General features: G+C 41.3%; 1 long non-coding RNA gene across 1 annotated transcript in view; it reads left to right on the forward strand.

Annotated features, from left to right (window-relative positions):
- LOC139181098 (uncharacterized) overlaps positions 1-20,204 on the forward strand; it is a 282,297-nt gene that overhangs the window by 11,036 nt on the left and 251,057 nt on the right. The window contains exons 3-4 of the long non-coding RNA XR_011565213.1: positions 7,274-7,383; positions 16,248-16,370. This is a non-coding gene — a long non-coding RNA (uncharacterized lncRNA). The remainder of the gene's footprint in view (positions 1-7,273; positions 7,384-16,247; positions 16,371-20,204) is intronic.

Here is a 20,204-nt window from a genome sequence, read left to right on the forward strand (position 1 = left end):
GTGTCTCCGGCATTAACAGGTGGTTTCTTTACCACTAGATAATAATTACCACAAAGAAAAATGGAGCAATAATCAGTTCAATTCAGTTCAGTTGCTCAGTCATGTCCAACTCTTTGTGACCCCATGGACTACAGTACACCAGGCCTCCCTGTCCATCATCAACTCCCGGAGCTTACTCAAACTCACGTCCATTGAGTCAGTGATGCCATCCAACCATCTCATCCTCTGTCATCCCCTTCTCTCCTGCCTTCAACTTTCCCAGCATCAGGGTCTCTTCCAATCAGTCAGTTCTTCGCATCAGGTGGCTAAAGTACTGGAGCTTCATCTTCAGTATCAGTCCTTCCAATGAATATTCAGGACCGATTTCCTTTAGGATGGACTGGTTAGATCTCTTTGTAGTCCAAGGGACTCTCAAGAGACTTCTCCAACACCACAGTTCAAAAGCATCAATTCTTTGGCACTCAGCTTTCTTTATAGTACAACTCTCACATCCATACATGACTACTGGAAAAACCAAAGCTTTGACTAGACAGGCCTTTGTTGGCAAAGTAATGTCTCTGCTTTTTAATGTACTATCTAGGTTGCGCATAACTTTTCTTCCAAGGAACAGGCGTCTTTTAATTTCATGGCTGCAGTCACTATCTGCAGTGATTTTGAAGCCCCCAAAATAAAAAGTCTCTCACTGGTTCCATTGTTTCTTCATCTATTTGCTATGAAGTGATGGGACCAGATGCCATGATCTTAGTTTTCTGAATGTTGAGTTTTAAGCCAACTTTTTCACTCTCCTCTTTCACCTTCATCAAGAGGCTCTTTAGTTCTTCTTCGCTTTCTGCCATAAGAGTGGTGTCATCTGCATATCTAAGGTTATTGATATTTTTCCTGGCAATCTTGATTCCAGCTTGTGCTTCCTCCAGTCCAGCATTTCTCATGATGTACTCTGCAGATAAGTTAAATAAACAGGGTGACAATATACAGCCTTGACGTACTCCTTTCCCCATTTGGAACCAGTCTGTTGTTCCATGTCTAGTTCTAACTGTTGCTTCCTGACCTGCATATAGGTTTCTCAAGAGGCAGGTCAGGTGGTCTGGTATTCCCATCTCTTTCAGAATTTTCCACAGTTTGTTGTGATCCACACAGTCAAAAGCTTTGGCATAGTCAATAAAGCAGAAATAGATGTTTTTCTGGAACTCTCTTGCTTTTTCAATGATCCAGCGGATGTTGGCAATTTGATCTCCGGTTCCTGTGCCTTTTCTAAATCCAACTCGAACACCTGGAAGTTCACGGTTCATGTACTGTTGACGCCTGGCTTGGAGGATTTTGAGCATTACTTTGCTAGTGTGTAAGATGAGGGCAATTGTGCAGTAGTTTGAACATTCTTTGGCATTGCCTTTTTGATTGGAATGAAAACTGACATTTTCCAGTCCTGTGGCCACTGTTGATTTTTCCAAATGTGCTGGCATATTGAGTGCAGCACTTTCACAGCATCACCATTTAGAATTTGAAATAGCTCAACTGGAATGCCATCACCTCCACTAGCTTTGTTCATAGTGATGCTTCCTAAGGCCCACTTGACTTCACATTCCAGGAGCAATAATAGGGTTCTGTTAATGAAATTTCCTGCAGGTGTTGGATTTGCTGTCCATTTCTAAAGTATAAACTATAGCCAAGGACCATCTAACATAATTTTTCTTTTGAAGGGGAACAACAATATGGTAGGCTATGTCTGAAATAACCAATTTACTGTGTAAAGAGAAAGCTAAGCGTAAGAAGCTAAGATGAGAGGGAGTATCAGAAATGGCTGCTGATTTTGAGAAATATGTAGGTTTCAGGGCAAGATGAGTTCAGTGTTGGACACGCTGCCATTGTGATGACAATGGCTATGAGCAGTGAAATCCAAAAAGCAATTCGGAGTGTAGAACTGAAACTCAGGAAAGTAAGTGCTGGTTGCAAATAAAGAACTGTAAGTCATCTGGTGTGGTTGGCTGGTAAAACCACAAATGTGAATGGTGGTAGTCTTCAAGGCTTTTTTCTTTGCTATCATTCCATATTTACTAAAGAGCCTTCAGACTAGCTGAGCTTCCCTACTCAGAAGGGCATGCTTGGCTCAACCGCCTAGGCATATTCCTGCCTCTTCATCAGTTTTATTTGTTATTGTAAGCATTATGAATTAATAAATTGGAGAGAAGAAAAGTAAAAATGGAAGGAAAGTCAAGAAGGTAAGTTATAAGCGGCTATAGGAGAAGGACTGGGAAGGCTCTCTCAAGTGGTTTGGATTCACTGGAAAGTGGGGATAAGGAATTAAAGCCAGAGAAGACAAGTTGACAAACCAGTCTTCTACCACCACCACATCAGACACAGTTTTCCAAGAAATATGCTTCAGGGGATATTAAAATTCATGTTTTATCTCTTGAATCCTAGATACAGATGTTTGTGATATTATTTTATTGCATGGTCTCCTTATACAATAAAAACCAAAGATATGCTGGCTCTAAGTGCAGAGTTATTGGTACACATATTTGAAAGATATAATCAGAATATAGCAAAGATTTGGATTTTTTCTCCTTTTTCTCTTTCTCTCTCTCTGTCTGTCTCTCTCTCTTTTCTCTCCAGCGATGGCAATTTAAGGCTTTATAGCCAAAGAAATATACTATAAATTATAAGGGGCTTCCCATGTGGCTTTTGTTCCCCTGGAGTAGGAAATGGCAATCTACTCTAGTATTCTTGCCTGGGAAATCCCATGGACAAAAGAGCCTGTTAGGCAATAAATTGTCAACATAAATGCTAAAATATAATACTCTTGCTCCTCTTCTCTGGAGCCTCTCTACTAATTTGCTCAAGGTTCCTCTTCAGCCGCACTTTCCTTGATGTTACATCAGAAGCAGAGGCAGCCATGTTAGTAGGAAGCCTAATGCATGAGGTTATCTGAGGAGTTCTCTTTTGCCCCAAATCAGGGTTCTCCAAAGAAACAGAACCAATAAGAGGTATAACTAGCTAGATCCTTAGAAATGTGAGGACTGACAAATCTTAAATTTGCAGGGCAGGCCAGCAGGCTGGACACTCAGCAGAAGTTGACGTTGTAGGCTGGAGTCTGAAATCAGCAAAGGAAATATTTCCTGAGCTGCTACCACATGCTGGATATGGGGCCAGTCTTGGAGGCCATGGGATGGGTGGGACACATTCCCTGCCACCTCACCAGTACTCTAGGTGCTGAGACAGATACATCCTCAGGTGATTTCATTCATTGTGGTTACTTTATAAGCTTACTGTGGGAGTATAAAGAAAATGTATTTAGCGTGGTGGCTCAGACAGTAAAGCATCCGCCTACAATGCGGGAGACCTGGGTTCGATCCCTGGGTCAGGAAGATCCTCTGGAGAAGGAAATGACAGCCCACTCCAGTACTCTTGCCTGGAAAATCCCATGGATGGAGGACCCTGGTAGGCTACAGTCCATGGGGTCACAAAGAGTCGGACACGACTGAGTGACTTCATTTTATTGCCTTTACTCTGGAGGAGATGACCTCTGAATTGCCTTTTTGAAAGCCATTTTGGGTGTTTTTAAGTAAGTGTACAATTTAGCGGCATTAAATACATTTATAATGTACAAACATCACCATGAATTGATCTTTAAAGGCTAATTAGGGGTTATTGCAATGTATCAGACCTGTTAGATGCAATATTACACCTATTCTCTTTTTCCTTCAGTTAAGATATCTTGGAGGTTTTCCATATTGATGTGTAAAGTGTTCCCTTTTATTTTTATTTAACAGTTGTACACTCTTCCGTTGTATAGATTAATATACTTTACGTAACCGGTCTCTTACTGGTGAACAACAAATTAGATTGCTTCTAATACTTTCCCATTACTAACAGTGCTGCATTGAGTAATATTGTATTTACACATTGTTTCTCACATGTGAGCACATCTATGGAATAAACACCTAGAATCAAAATGACTGGGTCAAGAGGAAGTTGCTTTTATCTTTGATAGGTATTTCCAAATTATCATCAATAGGTGGTTATACCAGTTGACCTGTCCCTCTTGGAATGCATGTGTTTCCCCACACCTTCATCAATACAATGTATTGCTCTTTTTGTTACTGATTTTGCAGAAATTATTTATATAGTAAAGAAATTAGCTCTTTTTCTAAAGTGTGAGTGTATTAGTCTGCTTGAGTTGCCAAACAGAATAATACAGACTGAAGGGCTTAAACAACAGAAACTTGTTTTGTTCCTGAGGTCAGAGCTTTAGATCAAGGTGCTATCAGGGTTGGTCTCTGGTTTGCTGGCTTGGAGACAGCTGCTATCTTGGCCTCTTCTCCATGCATGTGCAGAGAGCGAGCTCTCTGGTGTCTCTTCCTTTGAGGACACCAGTCCTTTCAGATTAGGGCTGTGCCCTTATGACCTAATTGACTTTGATTACCTCCCGGAAGACGCAAACACCAAATATAGTCATATTTGGGTTAGAGCTTTGACACGTGAATTTGGAGGGGAAATACACAATTCAGTTCACAATGATGAACTAGACATATTTTCTCAGTTGGTCATTTTTCTTTTGTTTTTGTTTGTGGTGAATTTTGCTTTGAGTAATTTTTGTGTACCTTAATTTCACAGCCTTTTCTTTTATGATTTCTAGGTGTGGGGCATGGTTGGAAGTACTTTAAGTCCTAAATGAATTCTTCTGTTTTTTCAAGTTAAAAAAATTTCACCTGTTTACTTTTAAACCCTTAATACGTTTGAAATTTATTCTGGTGTAAGGAATGAAGTACAGCTCTAATCTCCCCTCTATCTTTTTCATTTACTCAATTGTCTCAGGGCTAGTTTTTCAATAAACCATCCCCCTATATCCCCCTACACACAGCGATTTGAGACATCATTGATCCCTGGGTCGGGAAGAACTGCAGGAGGAGAAAATGGCAACCTGCTTCAGTATTCTTGCCTGGGAATATCCCATGGACAGAGGAATTTGGCCGGCTATAGTCCATAGGGTTGCAAAGAGTTGGACACGACTGAGCAACAGAGCATGCATGCATGCTCATTATTAAGACACTAAATTCCCATGTGTATGTGGATCTATTTTGGACTTTGTACTCTGAACCATTATGTCCACAAACACACCAATACTATATTAGTTTAAGTATTGGGACCATCTGGCATCATTCTCCTCTCATTACTCTTTTTCAGAATTTTTCTTGATACTTTGCTTGTTTATATTTTTGAATGAAATTTGGAGTTGGCTGGTCAAGGTTGTTTGTTGTTGAAAATCTGGATGGTAATTTACTGGGATTATGTTAAGTTTCTATATTTAGGAGAACTAGAACTCTTTAGAAAAATGTGTCATCCTATACATGAACATACAGTACCTTTCCAAATGTTCAAGTCTTCTTTTGTGACCCTTACTACAATTTTAAAGTGTTTCTTAAAATCATTTAAAAATGTTGAGTTTATTACTTGTTATTTAAACTTTGTTTTTGTAATGACTGGGAGATCTTTTCCTCTTTTTATATCTTCAAATTTATTGTTGGTATATTTATGAAAGCTTTTGACTACATTTGCCTTGTGTTTTGCAATGTTTTGAATTCACAGGTTGTTGTTAGTCTTACTTTTTGTTTATTATCTTTGATTTTCCAGATTTTCCAGGGATTCTGTCATATAATTTCAACTTATAATAATTTTACCTCCTTATTTCTAACTATAATGCCTGTAATTTTTTCTGATTATGTGGGTTAGGACTTTACAGCAAAATAAAAATATTAACTCAGGGAAGTGGCTATGGATATTCCTAATTTTGAAGGGGTGGGGGCAGTGTGTCTAGTGTTATTTATCCATTACCCATTGGGTTAACTTTTTAGATTGGCATATAGTTTTTTTTTTAAATAATGTTCATGAAATATCCAAGTAGCTGTGTTTTATTCTGAGTTTTAACAAATCAACGAAAGCTTTGGCAAATGGATTTCTGTACAAGATGATAGAAGGGTTGATTTTTTTCATCTGGGTCAATGTGAACTCAGTCAGCCCAGGTAGAAAGAGGAGTCCAGAGGCAGAGGTGACCATAGGAACATAGATCTCTGAGAAGCACCATGTAACTTAGGGAAACTTGATCTTCCCAGGACCTAGAGATTCAGGTGACTTAGATCTTGAGCCCTGGGGGGATAGGAAGGCCAGGCCTAGCTGATGAAGGCTTATACTTTGCTTAAGGGTGATACTATTAAATAAGTATTGCACAAAATATGAGTTGATAATAAAACATTCTATGGTCTTAAAGTTATATGTGTGTGTCTGTGTATCTATACAATTGCTTTTTTAAAAAAAATATTTTTAATTGGAGGATAATTGCTTTACAATGTTGTGTTGTGTTGGTTTCTGCCATACGTCAACATGAATCAGCCATCGGTATACACATGTCCCCTTCCTCTTGAGCCTTCCTCCCACCTCCCAAACCATCCCACCCCTCTAGGTTGTCACAGGGCACCGGTTTGAGTTCCCTGAGTGATGTACAATTACCTTGGATTTTCTAGTTTAGATCAGTGCATCTCACACTTTACTGGGTGTACATATCCTTCAGAGAGGCTGTTAAAATGCAGGTGCTGATTCCATTAGTCTGGATGGGGTGTGAGAGTCTACGTTTGTATTTCTCACAAGCACCCAAGTGATGCCAGTGCTCCTGGTCCAAGGAACATACTTTGACAGTAAGACTTTCGATTCCCCTGTGTGTTGTCTTTGGAAAGAAGAACATAAATTGAAAGCCAGCATTTAGAAAAACTTGGATAGCCATTTAAGAGAATCACTTTATATCTCATGAATCTGATAACAAAGAACTTTGGGGTGCATTTTGTATGTTTGCATCTTGTTTCATCCCATTAGTACTGTTTTGGTTTTTGTTTTCAACCAAAATATTGGTTGGAAATTGATTAGAAATTTAAAAAAATAAAAAAAACCTAGTCCTTCACTGCAGATAGTTCAAGAAGCATTACTTGAAAGTACCTCCTGGTGAGGGAAAATTGCTTAGGTCTCATCTCACATGGAAGCAGGACATTTGCCTAAAGTTTTGCATTACCCCCAATTAATTCAGCTTTATAATATATCTAGTAAGTAGATGAGATGAATATGACTATTCTACCATTTATTGATACAATCATTATATAATTAGCCCCTAGCTTTATCAAAATAAGTTCAAAAGTAATTATCTATGAAAATAATGTAGTTGATACATTTTTTTAAATTCCTTTATAATTTCTCATACTGGCCTTATACTCAATTCCATTACTTTTTGCAGGGTAGTAGCACTGAGCACTGGGCCCTCTGAGGTGAGAAAGGATCAGGCGGCACTCATGTAGCTTGAGGATCCCCTCCAAGGTCTTGCCCGTCCAGATATATTTAACTCAGGTGAGTCTGCTATGGTGCTGGAAATTCTACCACCAAAAAGTGGCTACTAGAAAAAAAATGGGCTACTACTCCTCGGGAAACAGCATGAAATATATCTTTCATTGTATCACGCAGATGCCAGAAATGATTGTATATTATACTGGTGGTTAAATGCTTAAGGGAAATTCCATTTCTGGGAACAGCTTTGAATTTTGTGTTGTTGTGCATTCACGTGCTTTGCTCTCTTCAAACACTTCGACTATGTAGGTAAGAATTGTGTGGTAGGAAAAGGGCTACATTGAAGAATGTTCTATCTGCTACTTTAAAGATTTCCTGAAAATTGTGTGTGTTGGGGGGTGGCGTTGCATTGTTTTATTTTAACAGAGAACAGGTCAGTCTTTACCCCAAAGGACCACAAGAAAACACTGAAAAGCATCACTTTAAAGTATTAACTCTAAGAGATTACATTTGTGCAAAGTCAAATCACTGAAAAAACTTCAAAAGTTTGCTTAGGACATTCATTAAGAAAAAGTGGGTATTTAATTGGTGGGTGGTGCTTATTAGAGAGATAACTTGTTATTGTTTAGTTGCTAAGTCATATCCAACTCTTTGGCCACCCTGTGGACTGTAGCCCACCAGGCTTCTGTCCATGGGATTCTCCAAGCAAGAATACTGGAGTGGGTTGCCATTTCCTTCTCCAGAAGATCTTCCTGAACCAGGGATTGAACCCGCATCTCCTGCATTGGGAGGTGGATTCTTTACCATTGAGCCAGCAGGGGAGCCCAGAGAGATAGTAGGTCCTTGTAAAAGAATGCTTTACTCTCCCTTTCATTTCTTTCTTTATTATTTTCTCTTCTCCCTCACTCTCTCTCTTCCTTCTGTCTTTCCTCCTTCCTTCTGTCTTTCTCCCCCTGCTATTCCCCCTTCCCTTGCTTTTATTTTTATTTATTTATTTTATTTTATTTTTTTTAATTTTATTTTATTTTTAAACTTTACATAATTGTAAGCACCTACTATGTACAGGGGGCTTCCATGATGGCTCAGATGGTAAAGAATATGTGTGCAGGAGTGAAAGTGAAAGTTTCTCAGGCATGTCCGACTCTTTGCGACCCCATGGACTGTATAATCCATGGAATCCTCCAGGCCAGAATACTGGAGTGGGTAGCCTTTCTCTTCTCCAGGGGATCTTCCCAATCCACGGATCGAACCCTAGTCTTCCACATTGCAGATGAATTCTTTACCAGCTGAGCCACAAGGGAAGCCCAAGAATACTGGAGTGGGTAGCCGATCCCTTCACCAGCAGATCTTCCTGACCCAGGAATTGAACTGGGGTCCCCTGCATTGCAGGCGGATTCTTTACCAACTGAGCTATCAGGGAAGCCCAGTGACCTGGGTTCAATCCCTGGGTTGGGAAGATCCCCTGGAAAAGGGAATGGGAACCCACTGCAGTATTCTGGCCTGGAGAATTCCATGGACAGAGGAGCCTGGTGGGCTATAGTCCATGAGGTTGCAAAGAGTTGGACACGGCTGAGCGTAACACACACACACACACGTGCAAGATATTATGCTAGACATGAAAAAGGAAGAAATGATAGACTTTGGCACTAACAATGAGGCCCTTAGATCACCAGGATTCAGGACACTTGGGCAAAAGAGATTTGATGAAATTAATCCTGTAAAGGTGAGGGAAGCAGGTGGCCAGAGGAGGAGAATGTTCTGGCCGGAAAGAAGTCAGGATCTGAGTAAAGGAAGCTGAAGGGCACACACTTCCACTCCGGATTTAGGAGTGGCAGGAATGCTTGATGTGTAGGGGGTCAGCACAAGGTCAGTATTATTTAAAGGACTATAAACCCGGCTTCTAATTTAAAAGCAGAGTGGGGGTGGGGTCTAGCAGGTGGTGAACCCAAAGAATTTACTGTGATTGGAAAAAATAAGCTGAAGTAATAACTCCACTGCTAGGGTAGGGAGGCAAGAACCTTCCCTTTTATGAGTTGAAAATAAGCCTCTTCAGTCTGGACTTGGTTTCTGAAATTCCACTTCCCCCTTTGCTCAAACATGAGGTGAAAAAAAACACTTTATACCAGCCATCAAAAAGCATTGACTGTATTTGACATGAGGCTGTGAGCTTATGAATGCCATAAAAATATTCTTCAGCTGTTCCATACATATACTTGCTCTCTATCTCAAAATAGTTTGTGTTTTTAGAATCGCACAGAGCCTACATTTTGTTCTTCAGAGAAAACATTCAGTGGCTATGGAGGGCAGAGTTCTCATCTCTAACCCACGCAGTCAAGGCTGACTAGGTCTCTAGGCTTCTTGATGCTACCTGCTCAAGGTCTTTTCAAAAGGTATTGGTTTGGTGCTGGTTATTCCCACCTTCTCTGAGAATGAAGCCTTAGAATAGAGACCATATTGAAAAAAATCTTGAAAGGCTCATTTGCTTTGAAAACCATGACAGCAGGTAGTACATCTTATCCATCTTCTCGCCTTGGTATGTCACAGAACATCTGGCACATACCTAATGTATAGACGGTTGGATGGAGGTAATCAGGAAAGAGAAACAAAGCCCACAGCACATGACCAAGTGGATGCAAAGTTATTCTTGCAGTGAAGAAACATTTTTTTCTCTTTTGTTTTCCATACAGTATCTTTCTAAACCTGTCTAAATGGATGAACGGGGGGATGGACTGATGGGTGGGTGGGTAAATGGATAAGGGGATGGGGTGATGGGTGGGTGGATGGGGGGAGATGGATTAAATGTGGTCCATCAGTTCCTACTGACCATGGAAAGACTCTTCAGGATCATTAAACTTCTCTATGCAATGACCCAGGGCAACTCTGTCACCTATTGCTGAGTTTCATCTGGTTGAGGTTTGAAATCACTAAAACTTTTTTATTCCTTAGATTCTGCTACTTCGTGTCTTAATTCATCTGCAGCAGGTCTTGACAACCTGATAGTGATAATTTCTAGTTATTTGTATGGGTTTGAGGTTGGCTTTTACAAAGTTTATGTATATATATATATATAGTTCCAAAACCTTCATAGTTTTTGGCTTTAAATGTTTTCTCGCCTTCTCAGACAACGTTACAAAACATTTTATGGTGGAAAAGTTTACAAAGGGATAGCATGAGTTTAGAAATCATAATGACAGTGTTTTAATTGACTCAGAAAAGTGGAAACCCAAATCTGGATCCTCTCAATTAAAAAAAAACAAACTCATTTGGGTTAATCACTTTGATATTGGAGTCTACAGCTGTGATAGGTAAGAATTTTTTCCTAAGGGCATCCTGATTGGTGAGATCTGTCGATTGCATGATTCTTGTCAATTGCATGAATCTATGACCCTGTGAAACAGCAGCTATAAACTCGACATTACTAACACATATCCACACAAACATTTGAAAATCTGCAGTGTGAGATTTAAAAAAAAAAAATTTGTTTTTAGATGACTTTGGAGGGAAAAGGCATAACCTAAGTTGTTTTGAGTAACTAACACAAAGATTTAAGAAATTGCCACTGGGGGGCGATGGAAGTTCAGAAACTGCCTGCTGGTCCCTGGGGCAACCCAGCACTTCAGCTGGTTTATTTATTCAAAGCTGGAATTTGGACCAGTGAACCACCAAGCTCAGGGAAATTCCTGGATGAGGAACACAGTCCTGGGAAAAACCTACCAAAGATGGAATTAGCACCTTGGCGGACCGCCTTTAACCTAAAGAGTTTTCCCTTCCTCTTGCGTTTTAAAAACTGACTTTAGTTCTATCAGTTTGAAACAGAGGAAGCCAAGGTAAACTGCAAAGAAACAAGACAACGAAGAAGGGTACTTATTTATCATGACCTGCAAACACATGTAAGTGCCCAATATCACTGGCATTAAGGTAACTGCCAGTCACTTGGATCAGAATTTTGGCTGGTGTGGATGGGCCTCGGTCAGGAACTTTCCTGGGGGAGGAGGGAGGTTGTAGAGTTTATCTCCAGAAACGGAGTCATAACTAACACTTCAGGCGACAGTTAAAGAATCTAGTGAGGCAGACTTTAGATGGGTTTAGAAACGTATCTTCTGGAAAACAAAGGAGAAAAACATGGGTCTTCACTGAAGGGGTAATTTTGCAGCCACTTGGTGGTGGACTGTGAGTTTTATCTCTCCTTCCTGGTTACCTCTGTGGTGGGTGGGACCACTGGTAGGATTGGCATCCAACCCCGGCCCCAGACGTTAGCCTGACCACTCTGTCAAGCATCATCAATGTTGGGGGTCCAGCCACTCACCTACTTGGTCTTCCCTTCTTTCCCAAGATTGATACCATCAGTGTTACATGCTCATGGATTTTGTCCGGCTTCCACGCCAAGAAGGGCCAAAGGTCAGGGAGAAATGGAATTTAAGAAAGCAAGTCCAGAATGCACTTTTATGCGTACGAGAAGGCATACATATGGCTAAAAAGTTCATTCAGGTGTTATTGTTTAGTTGCTCAGTCCTGTCCGACTCTTTGCGACCCCATGGACTGCAGCACGCCAGGCTTTCCTGTCCTTCACCATCCTCCTGGAGCTTGCTCAAACTCATGTCTATTGAGTCAGTGATGCCATCCAACCATCTCATCCTCTGTTATCCCCTTCTCTTCCTGCCTTCTTCAATCTCTCCCAGCATCAGGGTCTTTTCTAATAAGTTGGCTCCTTGCATCAGGTGGCCAAATTATTGGAGCTTCAGCTTCAGCATCAGTCCTTCCAATAAATATTTAGGGTTAATTTCCTTTAGCATTGACTGGTTTGATCTCCTTGTTACAAAAACCCAAACAAACTTTTGGCCAACCCAATATACCCAAGAAACTGGGTTGCATCCCATGTCCCATAGGTTCTCCATTTCTAAAGCCCCTGAAGCTGGCAGAGGGAAGGCCTGGGAGTTCTAAGGCTGCAGCTGGGATTAGGACTCATGGATCCCAGTGCTCAGTGCCCTGCACCCTCTGAAAGTTGTGATGCATATTCCTGAGAATACTTAAAAGTCTATCTGGAAGTGTGTTATATCAGTGAGGACATTTGGGGCTTTGAGTGAGAAGCCCAACTGGAATTAGTCAAACAGAAAAAAGAATTTAGTGGTCCACATCCCTAGGAAGTCCAGGGCTGGGTAAGGCTTCAGGAAGGGCTGGATCTGGGGACTCTGCCTCCCTCTCTCAGCCTGGTGTCCTTCTGTGTGACAGCCTCTCTCAGAGCTTCTTTAACATCCTGGTTAATCAGCTCCTATCAGGTCACATACTTTCTTTTGGATCGATGACTATGTCGAGGGGTAGAACAGGGTAATATGATTTGCGGGCAGCCTGGAGTGTTGCAATTGATTACAACCACATGCAATGGGAGACAGGATGTCCCTCAGAGCAAGTGATACTGGACAGACTAAAGCAGCAGGAATTACATGCAAATGATCTGTCTGTATGGACAGGAAGATCAATAAGTCAAATAATAACAAGATCCATTTGCCAACAGTGTAATTAATCCCAATTGTAGTTTTGCCTCCTTAAATTCTACCATAGGCCTAATGAGAAGGCTCTGGATTCTTGAGTAAATAATTTGGGGAATGTCTCTACTAATTCAAAGAGGATCTAAGAACTGGTTTCTATTGACAAATGTCTCTATAAAAAGGAACCCAGGTTATTATCAATACAGTAAGGAAAACACCATGACTTCAATATCAGATGCTGAAAAGAAAAGGGAACATACTGTCTAATAATGAAAAGGACCCACAATTGCATCTGGGACTCACAGTCCCGAGATTTTCCCTGGAAACCCCTTAAGGTCTCCGTAATTATTTGCAAGGCTCCCTTAATTCAAGTGATCTGCTTTCTATGGAAACCCTAATCATACAAAACACATGCAAAACTGAAACAAAGTAAAATTTCAAGAAACTGAACGCCTACAATAACTCACAGCCAGCACTGATAGGGTGTGACTGGAAACAGCCGTGGCCTTTGGGGCCTGAGCGGCAAGAGTCTGTAAGGCTGAGAGGGTTGTCGGAAGCCACAGTGCTGAGGGCTGATACCAACACACAGTTCCAAGGTCTAAGAGAAAAGCCCTAGGCCCTGCGGTGGGGTGGCCTGGAAGTCTTTTCCAGTCTCGTGAACCTTCTGTGCCCTCGATCGAGTTCTTCTCTTGAGCTCTGTGCCTGCGGGCTGTGACTCTGGAAGGCACTTCTGCTCCCAGTGAACTGGCGGGATTACTGATCTAAGGAGGCATCTTGCAGATGGCACCAACTATCACAGATTGGTCGAACCCAGGAGCTGGTGCACTTTTTCTTTAAAGGACAGGAAAGCTCATATTTGGGTCTTCAGGAGCCCTTAGTCTACTCAGCCAGCCTAGCGGGAAAGCAGCCCTGGGCAAAATGCAGATGAATGGGCATGATGGAGGTCCAATAAAAGCTTCTTGACTTAACAAAGATGACCTTTGAATTTGACCCGATGGCCAGAGTGAGCTGACCTCTAGTCCAATTGGTTGTTCTTCCCGTCCTCTAAGAGTTAGCTCATCCCTGTCATCCAATGAATTCTTCTGTCCCTTGTCAGAGAGCACCCTTTTATGGATGGAATTGAGTTTGGGGGGTACCCTTCCCTACCCGCCAGGCTTACCTGGTGGCTCAGACGGTAAAGAATCTGCCGGCAGTGCTGGAGACCCGTGTTTGATCCCTGGGTAAGGATGATCCCCTGGAGAAGGACGTGGAAACCCACTCCTGTATTCTTGCCTGGGAAATCCCATGGACAGAGGAGTCTGGTGGGCTACAGTCCATGGGGTCGCAAAGAGTCAGACATGACTGAGAGACTAACACACCTACACACCCGCACCCTCCCTCCCCCACCCCGGCCAAATTCAATGGTGAAGTCCTAGGTTCAGCTGTGACTGCCTTTGGAGAAGGGTTTTTTCCTTTCCTTTTCTTTTTTTTTTTGAGAAGGTAATTAAAGTTAAGTGAGGTCAGCTGAGAGAGGTACTAATTCGCTAGCCCTGGTGTTCTTGGAAGAAGAGGAAGAAGAAACCCAGCCCCTTCCTTCTCCACCAGAGAGGATGCAGCAAAAGTGGCCATCTGCCGCCAGGAAGAGAGTTTGTACCAGAAACCCACCCCGACGGCCCCTTGCTTTGAGACTTGCAGACTCCAGAACTGTGAGGAAACCAATTTCTGTTGTTTAAGCCCCCTAGCCCGTGATATTTTATAAGGGCAGCCCCAATAGCTTAATACAGGGACCCACAAATTAACTGTATGAATCAGCTTGTCTCCTGAAATTTCTTTCTTCCCGCCCTCCCTTCCTTCCTTCCTTCCTTTCTCTGGAAAAATTTTTACATCACTCAAATGGGGCTAAAAACATCTGCCCTGCCTATCTAACAGCTTTTTTTTTTTTTCCTGAAGCTTAAATGAAATCGGAAACACAAGGTCCAGTATAGTCCAAGTGAATATATTAAAGTATTCGTTTAAGCTCTACCACCTGTATTTGCAAGTATAACGGGACCCCGAGGGTGAGGCCTTCCCCGCCCCACCAAGCGAGGTTACTTGGTCAGTGGAGTGGTGGTATTTGCATTTATTGGCTTGTGTGCTTTTATTTTTTGAGAGGTAGAGGAGCTGCAAGGAGGCTTGGAGGAGATAACACGGCTGAAAAGGGTTCTGCTTCTGTGAAGTGAAAGTATTAGTTGCTTAGCCATGCCAGGCTCCTCTGTCCATGGGATTTCTCAGGCAACAATACTGGAATGTGTTGCCTTTTCCTTCTCCAGGGGATCTTCTTTTCCCAGGGATCAAACCTGGGTCTCCTGCATTACAGACAGATTCTTTACCATCTGAGACACCTCTGGCTAGTCCATAGTGGTTTTCCTCTACTCTTTGATGCTGACCCTCTAGCTGGCATGTGTGTGCACAGGCAGAGGGGTACAGGAGTTTGGGCTCAGAACTGGGAACATTTGAGTGAAGAAAGTAATGACAGCCTCTGAGCAATATCAGGGAGAAAAGCAGCAGGGTCATGTGATAGGAGTTACAGGCCGGGGACTGGCTGTAGATGACAGAAGCCATCTTTATGGCTTCTGCATATTCCCTCTCATCTCTCAACCCATCTCTGAGGTTTCAAGCTCCTAGTTTCTCATGAAAATGTTGGATCAAGATGCTTGTTTTTCCTTTGGTATCATCCATAATAGGGCTTCCCAGGTGGCTCAGTGGTAAAGAACCCACCTGCCAATGCAGGAAATGTGGGTTCGATTCCCGGGTGGGGAAGATCCCCTGGAGGAGGAAATGGCAACCCTCTCCAGTATTCTTGCCTGGAGAATCTCATGGACAGAGGAGCCTGGCCAGCTACCGTCCATGGGGTCACAAACAAGTCAGACACTGCTGAGCAACTAAGTGCACACATGCACACACACACACACACACATACGCACACACACACACACACATCATCCATCATGTATAGTTCACAATAATAGTGACTGTGGTTAACTGTGTAATTCTGACCTGTGTGCTACCATGCTAGGCACTTTTTTTTTATAATAAACCTTTAAAATTAGAGTTGTTTTAGATCTACTGAAAAGTTGTAAAGGCATACAGAGTTCCCATAGCGGCACACTCAGTTTGTCCTATTCTTGTCTCCCATGAGTATAGTGCATTTGTCACAAGAAGTAAACCAATTTTGATACATTAATATTAACATTCACTCTTGATTTGAAATTTTTTGTTTCCAAATAAGGCTTTCCTCTTCGTATTCCTTTTATTTATTTATTTGAATCTTTTGGCGGCACAGTGAGGCATGTGGGATCTTAGTTCCCCAACCTGGGATTGAACCCACCCCCCCGCATTGGAAGGTGAAGTCTTAACCACTGAAACTCCAGGGACATCCCAGAAGTTTGTTAGTTTTTATCTAATGTCCTTTTTCTGTTCCAGAGTGCCATCCAGGATGCCACGACAGTAGATCATCCTGTCCCCTGGAGCTTCCCTTGGCTGTGACGGTTGGTCGGGCTCTCCTTGCTTTTCAAGACCTTGACAGTTTGGAGGAGAACTGGTCAGGTATGTTGTAGAATGTCCCTCGACTGGAATATGTCTGCCCCACGCATTGTTTTTTACTCTCATGGCTAAGCTTCACTGTTGGTATGAATGACTCATTTCATCATCCCAGATGAAAACAGTCAGGCACAGAGAGGTCAAGAAACTTCACCAAAGTCACACAGCTAGCAAATGACAGAAGCAGTGATCAAACTTCAGGTTGACATGCCTTCATGCCATACACTGACTTGGCCTCCCCAGCTCCTAGCTGCTGAATTCTTGACATTGACATCATTCCCTTTAAAGCTATCAGGGTGACCTCTTTGGTGGCTGCTCTTGCATACAGGTTTACATAATTTATTGATAAATTTCATTAGGTGAGAGCTTTTCTCCAGTTGTTATTTGCTGAACTATTTGTGTCCCTTCAATGGCTGCTTTTTAGGGCAGTTGGTTAATCCAGAAAGGATGTCACTAGAAAATATTCAACAACCCATGTTTCTCAGCATGGTTCTCCAACTGCACACTTGGTGTCTACAGTGGTCACTTGGACCACTTGTTACACACGCACTACGCCGGGGTAGGATGTCCTTCTGGGCTGGTTGGCCCAGGATGTGGTGCTAGAAACCCAAATGGGACAGTCTGGGCAATCCTGGGTGGTTTGTCACCCTACCGCAGAGTTCTGGGACTCACTCAGGGCCAGAAATTCTGCTTTTAAACAAACTATGCAAGGAATTATTCTAAGCACAGAGAAGTCGGAGACCCAGTGCATTGGATATGGAAACCAATTGCTGGAATTGCCGGAGATGGATTTCTGGAGATAACTGAGAGGACCTCGATTTTCGTGTCTTTTGGTTTGTCTGATTCTGCCTGGAGTTGAGGTAGAATAATCTCATCCAGCCTCTGGCCCTGATAACACCCGTGGGGATGCTTTTGCCCTCCAGGTAAGAAATAGGCAGTACAGTTCTTCTCCAGTTCCACCTCTGAGTTGAGGAATGATGGAAGCTCTTAGAAGACATAAGGTCCTTAGGAGGTCATTATTTATCAGTTAGGATTAATGAATCTATATTAACTTGGGGTGGTGGTTCTCAATCTTGGCAGCTCAATAGAATCACCAGCGAGCATTTAAAAATTCTAACGCCAGACCAATTTCACCAGACCAATTTCACCAGAATCTCTGGGATTGAAACCCAGGCAGCAGTAGTTTTAGAGTTTGAGACCCGTGGATCCAAAGCAGTACTGTCCAGTAGAAATAATACCTGAGGCATTATATTCCAGTAGTCATATTTTTAAAAGTAAAAGAGAAGCATGTGAACTTTTTAACTCAACATATCTGAAATTGTATTTTAACCTCGAATCATTCTAGAAAACGTGACCAATGTTGCATACATTTTTTCATGCTAGGTCTTTGAAATCTGGTGTGTATTTTACATTTAGAGCACTTTCTCAATTCAGATACTAAGTTTTCATCGGAAATACTTGATCTGTATTTAGATTAATGTATCAGAGTTGTTCCCAACATATTTAGAAGTATTCCAGTAATGGAATAAAGTATTATATTTTAGATTTATATTTTAATAATTATAATAAGGCAGTTTTTCAGTCTCACCAATCACATGTCAGTTGAATAGACAAGTGGCTCATCACCGCTTGTACTGGGTAGCGTGGATCTAGGGCAGTCCTTCTCAGACTTGAATTTGTACATACAGACCACCAGAGAATCTGGTTAAAATCTTGGTATTGATTCACGAGATCTGGGGTGCAGTCTGAGACTCTGCATCTCTAACAAGCTCCCAGGTGGTTCTACTGATGTAGGGACCACACTTGGAGTAGGCAGGGACGAGAGTCGTCATGCAGGAGGGCTGCCTCAGCTGATTTCTTCACTTGCTTAGTGGTGGTATTCACCCATTTCAAAGGCTAGGAAATGTGTGTTGGTATGAATAAATCAGTATATGAAACAGACAGGTAGACAACACAACATAACACACATGAGTATGTATCTGAAGTGTGTGTGTGTATAAAATGTCTAATCATGTCTAGACACATGAGTAAGCTCTGCAGATAGAACTGTTGAGTACTACGTGTGTTATTTATCTTCTTCACTTTCTTTCAAATTCAACTGGCTCTTCTTCGGTTCACTGGAAGGGAACAACAGCTGAGTGTTTAATCTTGATTTAAGTCCCTGTGTTCCCTTGTTTGCTTTTTTAAATGAGTGCAGTAGGTTTCTGCATTGTGTTTCAGTGTTTGAAGGTTTTTAAAAGTATTTGATGACCCAGGCTCTCTGTGGTTTGTGTACAGTTCAGAGTAAATCCCAGTTCCTTTTGTTGCCCTTGTACTCCTCTGTGGAAATTGCGTGCCCCAGTGCTTGTGTTTATTTTTATAGATGCTTTTTTATTCTTCTCTCGACATCACTATGGAAAGGTTATGTGTTGCTTCTGAAGTGTTGTTTCAACACTTATAGAATTACTCAGTTCAGTTGGTTCCTCTGAGCCAAAGCTGGTTTAACTCCTATGCCAAGTTCTAAAAAATGGATAAACAAACAAACAAAAAATTCGAAAAACAGAAACTAAAAATGATCTGAGTTTGCTTTTTGAGGATTTATAATTTGAAAAAGCCGTTTGTATATGAAAGGCAACCAAAATCATAGTGAAATTAGAGGAACTGGCTTTTTTTGTGTGAGCAAACACCATTATTTTTGGCAGTTACTGAATGAAATCAGACAAAAGAAGATAGGGATGTAGCCATTAAAAACTTATGGGGAAAAAGCCAGAGAAAATAACCCACTAAAATTGAAGGAAATAAAATGAGGAATAATAATTGGGTATATCAAAGGAGGATGGAGAAGAAAAATTATTTTTACTTTAATCCCAACTTTAATTTTATTATCTACTATTGACCAGGTGAAGTGGGGAAATTCTTTTTCTTTGTGGAACAGATTCTTTATTCTATACACAGTTGTAGAGCCACCCAATTATAAGGGCTGGCATCATCCATGAAAATGGCTATTAGTTCAAAAGTTTAATTCACTGGGCTAGATTCTAGAGGATTCAAAAGTCCCAAGGGAGATCAAGGTGGAGCTGAATATTAAATTAATATTTTCTTTATTTTTGTTTTAACTGCATGGGTATCTCTGGGAGAAGTTAATATGCTACATTTTTTATTTCCTGTGCATCATATTGCATTTAATTACAGCTAATAGTAATAGTTAATATTCATTAACTGCTTAAAATATCAGGGCCTTATTAATTGCTTTTTTGCATTATTTTATTTAATTCTCATAACAACTTCATGACATAAGTACTATTGGTGTGTAATTTTTAAAGAGCTAAAAGCAGGAGTTTCACACAAATAGAGAATGAATGCCTGTGAAGAATTTATTCAGCTCATTAATGATGGGAACCCTAAGAGGGTTAAGATGATGCCATGGGCATTTTGAAGAATTCAATATTTATAGACAGTTTGAGGGGAAAATAGCATGTTAGAATAATATTGCTAGGGTAGATTCAAAACTGGTTAAAATCCTACAGGGCAATAAAACCATAACCTTTGAGGTCGATGTATTAATATATGACTTCAGAGCATGTGAATTCTAATCAAATAAAAGAAAGTCAAACAGACATATGTCCCTAGATAATTAACTCTTCAGTAGGCAGGTCAGTGCTCCAGTAAGATTTTAAAAGGTCATGCCACAGCCCATTTCACCTCATTCAAAGTTGGTGATAATTTTCTTCAGAAAATTAAAATTATCCACACTTTACTAATGGAGAAAATTGATGCTTACAGATGTTAAAAAACATGATAAGGGAATCACAGTAAGGGCAGAGCAAGACTGGAACTCGGGTCCTTCTGACCCTTTAACCA

The sequence above is a fragment of the Bos indicus genome, chromosome X (assembly GCF_029378745.1).
Source record: "Bos indicus isolate NIAB-ARS_2022 breed Sahiwal x Tharparkar chromosome X, NIAB-ARS_B.indTharparkar_mat_pri_1.0, whole genome shotgun sequence".
NCBI classification, from domain to species: Eukaryota; Metazoa; Chordata; class Mammalia; order Artiodactyla; family Bovidae; genus Bos; species Bos indicus.